The sequence below is a fragment of the Rhinoderma darwinii genome, chromosome 4 (assembly GCF_050947455.1).
Source record: "Rhinoderma darwinii isolate aRhiDar2 chromosome 4, aRhiDar2.hap1, whole genome shotgun sequence".
Lineage (NCBI taxonomy): Eukaryota > Metazoa > Chordata > Amphibia > Anura > Rhinodermatidae > Rhinoderma > Rhinoderma darwinii.
This window is the reverse complement of record NC_134690.1, coordinates 143,298,347-143,312,769: the sequence shown is the minus strand read 5'-3', so window position 1 is coordinate 143,312,769 and position 14,423 is coordinate 143,298,347. Positions and strand designations below refer to the sequence as shown.

General features: G+C 38.6%; 1 protein-coding gene across 1 annotated transcript in view; it reads right to left on the bottom strand.

Moving 5' to 3' along the window:
• NAALADL2 (N-acetylated alpha-linked acidic dipeptidase like 2) overlaps positions 1-14,423 on the bottom strand; it is a 710,493-nt gene that overhangs the window by 148,358 nt on the left and 547,712 nt on the right. The gene's annotated exons all lie outside the window — the stretch shown is intronic.

Sequence of the window (14,423 nt, the reverse complement as noted above, 5' to 3'; positions counted from 1 at the left end):
ATGATCACTTGTAATCTATCAAAGGTTTTGTTCTTTCACATAAAATTAGTGTGAAATAGCAATCCATCATATTTCTGCAAAGGAAAATGCAAGATGATTACATGATTGATGCTGACAGATCCAGAGATGGAGAAAATCAGACTGCGATCCTAATGAGGAAGCAGCTTGTGACAGAAAGGGAAAATCTATTTATGTTTATTGCTAATTACCTTATCTTAAAGAGATAATAACCTTTCCTAGCTATATTCACATCAACTACTTACTAAACAAACCAAAAATTGTTGTTGAAATACTTTATTTCCCCAAATATGGAAATATTCCATGTTTTATCCTTTTTGTGTGTTTGTGATACATTTAACATGTGCTTTTTTTATACTTTTTGATGCAAGCAATAATATCCACTACCACATACCCCAGTATATAGGTTTCTCTTGGCATCTCAGTACCTGGCATATGCTGTCAGCACTGCACTACACCTGGTTATGAATCATACTATATTTTTGCAACATTTCTATAATCTATCTGTATATTATTATAATTATGCTATACTTCTGCAAATGTTCTACACATTAAATGTACAATGTGCAAATCAACTTCATTTGTTTTGGAAAAATAAAAGCATAAAAATGTTTTTACACCTTTTCGCTCAATACTTCAACAATCTCTTTTGCAGAAATGGCAGCCTTGTGCATTAACAGACTTTATAGTCTTGCAATAGAAACTTTTCTCTCTTTACCTTGTGGAAAATGTCTACTTCAGAAACATTGTTAGGACTTGCATGCCATTTATATGATTAATATTTCTATAAACTATGCTATAATAAAATTATGCTGCAAGTTCACTGCCAGATACACCAGCTGGATTCAGGGAAATCCATATTCAGGATAGAATTCAGATTGGGGCCAGGCTGGCAAAGATGTTCGACAAAACTGCATACTATAACAATAAAGATGAAGCAATATTTAAATGGATTTTTAACATGTTAAATACACAGAGGCAATAAACTTTAACTTGACTTTTTTAAAGGTTTTCAATGGCTTAAGTGATAAGTTATCATGCTACAGCAGGTATCATAGTCCGGATAAACATTGCTACATTTGTACCTATTCAAACTGTATGCTGAAAGTATAATAAGAGAAGACGTAGCCTATTAAAGGGGTTCCATGAGACTTAAAGGGCCGTGCCCCATTGCCTCTGAGTTGATGTCAAGAACTATGACAAATTCAGTCCTGTGGCTGAAAAGGCAGGAGGGTGCAAACAGCAAAAGTAGCCAAGTAACAGTCCAGATTCAGTACACAGAAAAACAGCACTAGGTACTCTAGTTATGTGAGACAGGTCAGAAACATATCCAAGTTCAGTACACAGATAAATAGCAATTTGGAGTAACATGAGGCATAGAGGAACTAGACCACAAGCAAAAAGCTCTACAGTCTGATAAGGAGGTACTGCAAGGTCAAGGCTTATATAGGAGTCACAATGGTGAGACCAATCAAGGCAAGCAATTCAGAGAGGTAAAAACAAAGAAAAGCTAGATATTAAATCCAGTATTGGAGCTAACCTCAGCACCGGTGGCTCAATGAAAAGAGCTAGTACCTGAAACATGGACGCCTCTGGGTAAGAATCCTGACAGTTGAGGAGATCTTTAGAGCTTCAAGTCTGCCCAAATTTTCCATTTATTGTAATGAGTCATATTTATGCATTTAGACCCCCCAACGATAACATCTTCTGACATGACCCCCCCCCCCCCCAGGGCTCAGGTGCGACATAAACCTCTGGACACCCTACAGTTATGTCTTAGGTAAAAAGAGAACTTCAAAATGATGGGTTTATTTAAAAAAAGTAGAAAAAAACCAGAGCCATCTGTAATATTTACATATTTGGGCTAGCATTATTTGTATCCTATACAAGTTAATACTCATATAGATGTAAATGTACTCAAAAGCAATTTCTAAGAAATAGAAATAAATATAGTAACAATTCTTTACAGTTATGTTTATCTTGCAGAAACACATACTGAATCTTAATCTAACTGGAAATACACTGCAATAAAAAAAATAATTGGTATGTTGTAGGGTGATAACATTTTCAGTATGTTCCCTTAGATGAACTATTTCTCTAGAGAGCAATTGTAAAGTCACACTATGCAATTTATTATCAGTTCATGTAAAACTATTGGTATGAGTTATTCATTAAAATTGAGGTTAATATCTCTTCTTATAATTAACCTGTTTTTCAGTTATGCGCACATTTTTAAACTCAAATAATACGCAGATAGGTTACTTTTCAAATATTGCCCATTTTAGGAAACCTTCACCCCTGATGGTTTGTAATTCAGTTTAAAGACAAAATTAAAATGTCAAAACACATCATTATATTCCTGCATGCCTGAAACAATATAATAAAAGAGATTCTAACACTGCCGTCCAGAATAAGCAGGCTCGATTTTGTAAGCTGACAGACAATAAATGTGAGTTAGTGATCCATAACAATATTTTTTCATATTCCTTATATCAGGCTACACCAGAATTCTATAAGCAAAGGTAATTTCCCAGTACTTTAAATAGATATAATGATATATGTAGTTCTAATTTTGCCCCAGAACGCAACACTACAGGGTATATATCTTCAATTACAATATATAATTGAAAGAAATAAAAATTTTATATCCACTTGGTTTTATCTAATCTGAATCAGAGGTGTTTATGCATTTATTCCTAGTAATTGTATATTAAATTATATTTATTGTGGTTGAAATTAGCAATGTTTTATATAGCTACTATTGACTGAACATAAATAGATAACCCTAAATTATTTATATTGCTCATTTGAGATTTCCAAGTTTAAAATGCCTTATCAGTATAAATGTGTGAGTTAAATGTGATTTCCAGGAGTTGAGACGCAATACAACGAGGAAAATAAGTGAAGAGAAGTCTTCGTATGGATTGAGGTAGAGGATTCTTAAAGCAGGAAGGAAAATTTCAGGTGAAATGAGGAATAACAAGTGCAGTAAAAACTAATATTAAAATAATGTCAAGGAATGGGATAAAAAGGGTAGATGTTTAGACAGCCAAAAGAGAAAATTACAAGAAACAGCATGTGAGACTGTGAAACAATGCTGGTTGAAACATTATATAATCTGCTACCAAGAGTGCCTGTAAGCAAAATGCTATTTTTCTGTCTTTGTATAAATCATAATATAATTATATGAGGAATATATTCTGCAATATGTGACAGTGATTTTCTTCCAATAACTTAACACTACACCTATCCTGAATGGTATCCAAACAAAACGGCAACTCATGAATATTCAAAAGGGGTTCAGTCCTTGTCCAGCACTCAATGCACTTCAATGCATCTCAAGTCTGTAGACACTTTCATACACAATCCAACCCCTTAGACATATTTACTTCATAGTAAAAGCTACTGAAAAATGGCACAAAGTCCAAAAGATGTAAATGATCTAAATGTCCACAACGGAACATGCGATAAATTAATACTACATACACCAAAAATTGGTGACTTGTACACTTTAAATAGAGGTCTGCCGTAGACAATTTTTTTCTGGGTAGAAGGGTATACCAAAGATAACGTAATAGCGTCATTCAAAAATGTTTTTTTATAAATCAGAGAACTCCTTTGAAGTAGGAGGCAACGTCATAGTCACTAAGACAAATAACAGGCATCTGTACTGTAGGACACATGCGGGAAAGTAAAAGTTCCAAAGAGGTGATCGGGATAGCTTGAGAGTGATAACATTTGGTTAAGGACTCCAATTTCTCATTAAACAAATTCAATACAATATTGCAAAATGCTAGCAAAACCCTTAACAGGCTGCAACTCACACTGGGTAGCCACACATAAAAAATAGATATCTCGTGGCAGAATATTGCAAAATAATGCTTTTTTTTTCCTAAGCTTGTCATCTCACGCCACATATCTCTAGAAATGTTGAAATATGGGAAAAGGTAAGAAAGGACACATCTGCAGTGTGGTTTTACATGAACAAGCCTTATTTATTAAAATGAACGTATTGTAATTAGAGATGAGCGAACTTATCAAAAGTTCGGTTCGGCTAGTTCGCCGAATTTCACAAAAAAGTTCGGTTCGGACCGAACTAGTTCTGACCGAACCTGTCACTTACGTGCGCCGAGCATGCTACTGTCCAGGGTGCTGATAGAGTTAATGGGCTGCACTAACTCTTTCAGCAACCTTCACAGTACATGCTCGGCGCGCGGAAAATACTATTTTAAATGTAATAAAAAAATAAAAAATATACGTTCGTACTTACTTTCCTCCTGTCCGGCCTCCAGCGATGACGTTTCATCCCTTTCGCCGCTGCAGCCAATCACAGGCTGTAGTAGCGGTCACGCACGTCAGGATGACGCTTCATCCCACGTGACCGCCTCTGCAGCCAATCACAGGCTGCAGCGGCGACATGAATGAAACGTCATCGCTGGAGGCCGGACAGGAGGAAAGTAAGTATGAACGTATTATTATTATTTTTTGGCATGTATGTATGTATGTATGTATGTATGTTGGCATGTATGTATGTTGTCATGTATGTATGTATATCTGTGCATGTATGTTGGCATGTATGTATATATGTGCATGTTTGTATGTATATTTGCATGTATATATTTGCATGTATGTATGTATGTATGTTTGCATGTATGTATTTTTGCATGTATGTTGTCATGTATGTATGTATGTTGTCATGTATGTATATATGTGCATGTGTGTATGTATATTTGTATGTATGTATGTATGTTTGCATGTATGTGTGTTTGCATGAATGTATGTTTGCATGTATGTATGCATGTTTGTATGTATATTTGCATGTGTGTATATATATATGTATGTATGTTGTCATGTATGTATGTATGTTGTCATGTATGTATATATGTGCATGTATGTTGGCATGTATGTATATATGTGCATGTGTGTATGTATGTATATTTGCATGTATGTATGTTGTCATGTATGTATGTATATATGTGCATGTATGTTTGCATGTATGTTGGCATGTATGTATATATGTGCATGTTTGTATGTATATTTGCATGTATATATTTGCATGTATGTATGTATGTATGTATGTTTGCATGTATGTATTTTTGCATGTATGTTGTCATGTATGTATGTATGTTGTCATGTATGTATATATGTGCATGTGTGTATGTATATTTGTATGTATGTATGTATGTTTGCATGTATGTGTGTTTGCATGAATGTATGTTTGTTTGCATGTATGTATGCATGTTTGTATGTATATTTGCATGTGTGTATATATATATGTATGTATGTTGTCATGTATGTATGTATGTTGGCATGTATGTATATATGTGCATGTATGTTGGCATGTATGTATATATGTGCATGTGTGTATGTATGTATATTTGCATGTATGTATGTTGTCATGTATGTATGTATATATGTGCATGTATGTTTGCATGTATGTTGGCATGTATGTATACATGTGCATGTTTGTATGTATATTTGCATGTATATATGTTTGCATGTGTGTATGTATGTTTGCATGTATGTATGTTTGCATGTATGTATGTTGTCATGTATGTATGTATATATGTGCATGTATGTATGTTTGCATGTTTTTATTTTTGCATGTATGTTTGCATGTATGTTTATATATATGTGCATGTATGTAATTATGTTTGCATGTATTTATGTTTGCATGTATATTTGTGCATGCTTGTATATATGTATGTATGTATCTTTGCATGTTTGTTTGTAAGTATGTATGTTTTCATGTGTGTGTGTATGCATGTATGTATGTATGATAGTTTGCATGTATATATGTGTGTATGTTTGCATGTATGTATATATGTGCATGCTTGTATATATGTATGTATGTTTGTATATATGTATGTATGTATATTTGTATATATGTATGTATGGCCATGTATGATACTGTCTGCTGGCGCCCTGTATCTAAGTCAACTTCACGGGAGGCTTCTATACATGGTATAACAGTCAGTATCACACATTAAACTGAATCTAAGCCTACGACATGTTTTATTTCATTTTTACAGGTTTGGTGTTTGGACTACGTCGGTTTCGAGGACTACTTAGATGACGTTTTTTTTTTCTACAATAAAATGGTTAATGAGGGTTGTGTTGGGGGTGCTTTATTTCAATAAAATATTTTATCTATATCTTTGTCTTTTTCTTTTCAAATTTTATTATTACCACTTTAGTAATGGCCGCTGTCTGAGTGACAACATCCATTACTAAGGCGAGGCTTAGCGTTAGCCGGTGCAGAGGCTAACACTAACCACCATTATTACCCCGGTACCCACCACCACCAGGGGTGCCGGGAAGAGCCAGGTACGATCCAGTACCCGACCATCTGTTGTGATGGTCGGGCCCTGGGGCGGCCGCAGGCTGGTATTATGAGGCTGGGAAGGGCCAAAAACAGTGGACCTTCCCACCCTTGTAATGCTAGGCTGCTGCTGCTGTGTTGTATCTGGCTGGTTATAAAAGTGGGGGGGGACCCCACGTCATTTTTTTAAATTATTTATTTATTTACATTTTTTTTTTTAAAAAGACATGGGGTTCCACCCAATTTATCATAACCAGCCACATACAACACAGTGTTATTAGCCTGGGAATGGACAAAACCAGTGGCCCTTCCCACCCATGTAATGCCAGACTGCTGCGGCCTTGTATATGGCTGGTTATTAAAAATGTGGGGGACCCGTCTATTGCTAAATTTGTTAAATTCCAAAAAAAAAACGACGTGGGGGTCCCCCCCATTTTTATAACCAGCCCGATACAACACAGCAGCAGCAGCCTAGCATTACAAGGGTGGGAAGGTCCACTGATTTTGGCCCTTCCCAGCCTCATAATACCAGCCTACGGCCGCCCCAGTACCCGACCATCACAACAGATGGTCGGGTACTGGATCGTACCAAGCTCTTCCCGGCACCCCTGGTGGTGGTGGGTACCGGGGTAATAATGGGTGGTTAGTGCTAGCCTCTGCACCGGCTAACACTAAGAACCGCCTTAATAATGGACGCTGTCAATCAGCCAACTGCCATTATCTAGGCACTAATAAAGTTTGAAAAAAAACCACAAAGACAATTCTTTTTTATTGAAATAAGAAATCCCCAACAAAACCCTCGTTAACCATTTTATTAAAATTTGAAAAAACGTAGATCTACGCAGTAGTCCAACGAATCGAAGATGTAGTCCAATCGGTACATCAAAATCTGCAACAACATAAAAAAACAGTTATCAATGTGAACAATACCAATACTTCTACTCACCTACACACATATATACACGCACACACAAACAAACAACCATACACAGACACACACATATATACACAAACAACAAGATATACACACACACATAAACAGACAAACACACACATATACACGAACTCACACATATACAAACAAAAACACACATATCCAAACACACACACACACACAGTTATACACACATACACGAACACATATACACAAACACATATACAAACAAAAACACACATACCCAAACACACATATACACAAACACATATACACAAACACACCCATATATACACACAAACACACACTCATATACACACATATACACATATACAAAAACACACACAAACATCTACACACAAACATATACACAAATACACCCATATATACACAAACATATACACAAAACACATATACACAAACACACCCATAAATACACACACACATATAAAAACAAAAACAGACAAAGTCACATACCCAAACACACATATATACACAAACACACACATACACAAACACGGTTTCTTTTAAATGCTGCTGGGGAACCCGCTCGATCCACTATATAAGGCTGCGCTACAGTGCAGCATTTAAAAGAAACAGGATCCTGACCTGTCCATAGAGTTTAAGGCAGCACAGAGTATTTCAGGAGATGAGCGTGCAGATTCAGTGCTGCTGCGAACTCTGAACTTACCATTACGTAGCTCTCAGTCTGTTACCTCTCCTCCACTCCTGTCCTCCAGAACACCTTCACATGATTGGCAAGTCACCACGTAATGGTAAGAGCAGAGTTCACAGCAGCACAGAGTATTTCAGGAGATGAGCGTGCGGATCTTGTGCGGGGTGGTGACTTGCCAATCATGTGAAGGTGTTATTGAGGACAGGAGTGGAGGAGAGGTAACAGACTGAGCTACGTAATGGTAAGAGCAGAGTTCACAGCAGCACTGAATCTGCACGCTCCTCTCCTGAAATACTCTGTGCTGCTGTGAACTCTGTTCTTACCATTACGTAGCTCAGTCTGTTACATCTCCTCCACTCCTGTCCTCTATAACACGTTCACATGATTGGCAAGTCACCACCACGCACAAGATCCGCACGCTCATCTCCTGAAATACTCTGTGCTGCTGTGAACTCTGCTCTTACCATTACGTGGTGACTTGCCAATCATGTGAAGGTGTTCTTGAGGACAGGAGTGGAGGAGAGATAACAGACTGAGAGCTACGTAATGGTAAGAGCAGAGTTCACAACAGCACTGAATCTGCACGCTCATCTCCTGAAATACTCTGTGCTGCCTTAAACTCTGTGGACAGGTCAGGATCCTGTTTCTTTTAAATGCTGCACTGTAGCGTAGCCTTATATAGTGGATCGAGCGGGTTCCCTAGCAGCATTTAAAAGAAACAGGATCCTGACCTGTCCACAGAGTTTAAGGCAGCACAGATTATTTCAGGAGATGAGCACGGGCAGCCGTTCGTTTTTCCGAGCCGTGCTCCCATCATGCACACGACCGTAAAAACACCCGTTATTGCGGGTCGTAATTACGACCCGCAATAACGGGCTCATAGACTTCTGTTACCCACGGGTACCTTTCCGTATTCTCACGGGAAGGTGCCCGTGCCGTTAAAAAAATAGAACATGTTCTATTTTTCTATTTTACGGGCCGTGCTGCTATAATTATAATGACAGCACGGTTCGCAAAAGCGGCCGGCTGCCCGTAGTTACGAGTCGTAATTACGAGCACGGCCCGTAAAATAAAAAAATAGAACATGTTCTATCTTTTTAACGGCACGGGCACCTTCCCGTGAGAAAACGGGAAGGTACCCGTGGCTAACAGAAGTCTATGGGCCCGCTATTTCGGGTCGTAATTACGACCCGTGATAACGGGTGTTTTTATGGTCGTGTGCATGAGGCCCCGTAATGACGGGTGGCTACATGTGTGCACCCGTCATTACGGCAGCGTTGCTAGGCGACGTCAGTAAGGGTATGTGCACACACACTAATTACGTCCGTAATTGACGGACGTATTTCGGCCGCAAGTACCGGACCGAACACCCTGCAGGGAGCCGGGCTCCTAGCATCATATTTATGTACGATGCTAGGAGTCCCTGCCTCTCCGTGGAACTACTGTCCCGTACTGAAAACATGATTACAGTACGGGACAGTTGTCCTGCAGAGAGGCAGGGACTCCTAGCATCGTACATAACTATGATGCTAGGAGCCCGGCTCCCTGCACTGTGTTCGGTCCGGTACTTGCGGCCGAAATACGTCCGTCATTTACGGACGTAATTAGTGTGTGTGCACATACCCTAAATAGTCACTGTCCAGGGTGTTGAAAGAGTTAACTGATCGGCAGTAACTGTTTCAGTACCCTGGACAGTGACTACCGATCACAGTACCTGTAAAAAAAAAGACGTTCATACTTACCGAGAACTTTCTGCTTCCTCCAGTCCGGTCTCCTGGCCGTTGCCTTGGTGACGCGTCCCTCTCGACATCCGGCCCGACATTCCTTGATGACGATGCAGCCCATGTGAGCGCAGCAGCCAATCACAGGCTGCCGCGGCCTCTGCAGCCAATCACAGGCTGCAGAGGCCTCTGCAGCCAATCACAGGCTGCCGCGTCAGAAAAGGTCGGACTGGAGGAAGAAGAGGGACTCGTCAACAAGACAACGACCGGGTACGTATGAAATGCTTTTTATTTTATTTTTAATCAGCAGCCTCTTTTCTCTATCAGTGATTGATAGAGATAAGTGGCTGCCGATTTGTATAATGTTTTTGACCGGGTTCGGTCAAAACGGGTTCGGCCGAACCCGGTGAAGTTCGGATTCGCTGCGAACCGAACTTTACCGGAAGTTCGGACCGAAACCGGGTTCGGTTGTCCCGGTTCGCTCATCTCTAATTGTAATGTACTTATATTTAACTTTCCATATACCGAATGTAACACATGAACACCCTGCAGTACTACTGAACAAAACCTAAAGCATCAAAGGCATCTATCGTGCTGAATTCTTTGGTTTAGAATAATTTTTTGGGGGTCCGGGTGTTACATCTTGAAATATGGGTAAATAGGCGCATGTAAGTGAGGCAAAAAGCAAGCTTGTAATAATGCAGGGAGAATTTGTAATGGAGAAAATAAAGGTATGAACAACACTTCTTCCAATGACTTTCTGTCACTTATAGCAGGGGCCGGCCACGCTGTTTATCGCAAATCGACAGTTTTATTGCAGATGATCCGGAGTAGATCATGGGCCAAGCATCACTTAAGTTTATCCACGCCCTCTACCACTGTGCTGCCTGTGTGGGTATATCATGCTGCACAGGACATATTCCTGGCTGCCTTCAACAAATCTCAGCCAGAAATAGAGCCACTTGCACTCTGTAGAGTTATTTTGGCGCTCCAAGCACAATGGACATCGCCCCAAGCGGACGTGGCCCAGGAGGCAACAAAAGGAGAATGAGTACCGCTCTGCATTACTCCAGGCACTTACTGCGCTTCCAGGATTCTGGCAGAGCAGAACAAGGCAAAGACAAAAATTAATAATTTATTAATGGGTGAAACTAACTAGGCAGGGGAAAAGGAAAACATTTTAGTGACAAACTGCAGCTATAATTAAATCCAATGAATATTTTACTAGCGAAGGCAATATGGCGGTGATTGTGCAAAATGAATAGCAGTCCAAAGACTAAGGGAGAATCGATGTGTGGAATAGTTGTGTTATCCAATTACTGCTTGTAGATTTGAAAAAGTGAGAAGTACCTGGGTCAAAAGATCATGATGAGTTGTGGACGGTCTCAAAATCACTTCTCCTGTAGATCAAGTAGTTACCACGGATACAATATAGTGTATTCCATCAGAAGAATGTAACCACTGATTTCAATCCTGCTCAAACATATGTTTGAAGGACCAGTCCACCCTGTGTACTATGTGGCAGCAGAGGGCACCAACCTTGATGACCTGCCTTCACTTGCTGTGGTGTCATTATCTGGATAGATATTGGGTGTGCTTAGGTTGGGCATGGTTAAAGACGTGGCTTAAAGGGGTTCTCCAGGCATTTTATATTGATTGCTTATCCTTAGGATAGGTCAGCAATATCAGATCAGTAGGGATCCCACTCCCAGCATCCCCGCTGAATGCTGTGGGCTCTTCTTAACTTACCAGGCACAGCGCTGTGCACATCAGTAGCAGTTGTGCCTGGAATTGCAGTTCCAGTCCCATTCAAGTGACAGACGCTACGGATGTGTACGGTGCTGTGCCTGGTAAACATTGAAGAAGCCTCGGCATTCGTCGCCGTGGCCTGTTTAGTCAGCTGATTGGCTGGGTTGTGGGGAGTTAAATCCTTACCGATCTGACATTGATGACCTATCCTAAGGATAGGTCATCAATATAAAATGCAGATCCCCTGTAACAAAAGAAAATTTGTTGAATAAATGTAAAAAAAATAATATCCATCCATGGACAGTATCTTTTCAGACCCTAGCAATGCCCCTAATAACTTACACACCATTCCCCCCATGGTCCTGTCACAACTCGGTACCAAGTAGATCTCAAGTCGCTCCCAAGTTACAAAGGTAGATCTCCACCTCTCTAAGGATGCCTACTGATGTCCTAAAGTATTAACTAGTGTGGCAATATTGCTGTACATATATTAGAAACTTAATATTGGTATTAATACCTGCATTTAGAGGACGAAGAAGATTTTCTATTGGGAACATCTACATTAGTCTTAAATTTAACATTATCCTCCAGGAAGGTAAAATAGAAAAAGGGTTGATAAGGGGGAAACAAGTTTTTGAAAGATTTAGTTTAAAATAAAGGACGTGATGTTAGACAGCTGACAGAAATTCACTGGTTTTAGATCTGTGTTACAATGAGCCTTAGTCGGTATCACAGTATTTAGATGGGAGTCTCTATCATCGATGCTACAAGTAGTAAAGAATCCAGGATACTCAGTCATCGGTGGGTAACTGATTTTATTATAAAATGTGTATTTACAATGCATTTCGTAGCTGAACTAGTTTCTTTGTCAGGTATTACACAAATATAAGGGCACAGAAACAGTCTGATGATTAGCTCATACTAAGTTACTAAGTTACTTGTACTTCCCCACAAAATGTGCATGTTTACCTCTTCCCGTAACTGTAAAGTTTTGCACAATATTTTGGTGCTATATACATGTAATCTTGTTGTTCTTCTTTGTCCTATTTTTATTAATATTATTAATAATAATAAAAATAATAATCTTTTATAAATGTTTATTACATGCAGCCATTTTCATTATCAAATCCCTCTCATTTTACCAATAAAACTATATTAGGGAACTGCTATATCTACAATTTCCTAGTACATGAGCTTTGGTAACTGTTTGCCTAATTCACGGGTATAACTAGGGGGGCTGGCAGGGCATGTTTGCTGGTTGCTTAGGTGCCAGAAGACCACTGCCTTGACAGGGTATTTGGGTCACAGGGCTTGGGCCCTGTACCTAAAATCAGTTGCCCACCGATGACTGAGGATCCTGGATTATATACTACTTGCAGCAGCGATGATAAACACGCCCATCTAAAGACTGTGATACCACCTTGGCCAGAGTCTTTAGGTACAGGGCTTGGGCAGTGAACTGAATCTGTGCCCCAAATGAAGAAAAGGCTAGTTAAGATTCTGCCAAATGTGAAGAGCATATAAAAGAAAAATACCATTTTTAATTTATGCAAATTAGGATCCACACTTTTTGATCGTTCATCCTAGAAATAAACCTCCAAAATCTGTACATGTGTAATAAATAAATTATGGCAACAAATTATCTCTGCCGTTTTCATTTTATAGTCACATTGACGCTTTGACAGTACTCACATACATAAAATTTAAATAAGCAAAGCTGGGAACAGTTGCTTTCATGTCACATTTACAAAAGAAACCTCCTATTATTTTACTTCAGATTTTTCTGCTTCATGTTAACAAAGTGATTTTTCAGAAATACAACAATGAAACCCAAGAGTGAAACAGAGAACAATAAAAGGTGGACAAATTCCCTATAGAATGAATGAAAAACCTGCAATTCGTTTATGACTTAAAATGTCTAATGCGTTTTTTTTTTTAAACAAAATGTCTTTTGAGCTCAACAATGACACTTAAAAGTAACCTTCAAAAAGTTATGCAGATTTAAAGAGAAATAAAATCACTCCGCATGTACTTTAAATATGATAAAATGTCAAATTGTCAAAATCCAAACTACCTGATATATATATATTACTTATGATACACCTTTCTTTAAAAAATAAACTTCATCTTCTTTGAGGATTAGCTTCATGGGCCATGTAATTATGCAATACTGTTCAAGACAAGCCGTAATATGGCAGGTGGATTTACAGTCCCTGTCAATTGGTAACTTTCTTTTCAATACACACTGAACAACTTTTTATAGTTTAGATGGTAAAACGTAATGTTCGGTAAGTGAGACTTAGTCAAACACCGGATATAAAAAGCAATAAAACTGGTAAGTTTATGTCAGTATAAAATATTAAGATTTATTCTGATGAATAAAATACACAAAGGGAAAAAAACATTTCTGGTTGAAAACCTTGTTGGAGTTTGACAAATTGTCTTTGTTGTTACTAGAAGGCAATAAAAATATACTTGGCAGAAGCCATGGGAACCTGCTTTTTACCTTTAGCGAACTATTTTTCAATGTACTGTATCACATTTATCAAATTTGTTTTTAACACAGGAATTTATCAATATGTGTTTTCTAACTTAGGGCAATGCTGTCAATTCAGTTTTGCTAAATTTGTGTGTCTGGTATTTTATAAAGTATTTTGTATTGACAACATTTTAGCTTGTCTGATTTTAGTGAACACCAGTTTGCATGCTGCATTACGGAGTTGCTCATCTATAAGGTAATTAAATAGGGGTAATGTAATTAAACACATGCAATGAAGCATAGAGCTAAGAACATTCTGTATTTATCATCTCTCATCAGTCACAGAGATGAAAAGTTAGCAATTTAGATTCAAATAGCAGAGTGACTCTACATGTTCCTGGCTTTTTTAATGGAATCCATTGGCGATCCAATGGGCTGTTGGGCTATCCTACCTCCTCAAGTATCTGCTCTTTAGGAAAGAAATGAATCATTCTTAAAATGCTGAAGGTGTCCAGCAGCTGCTC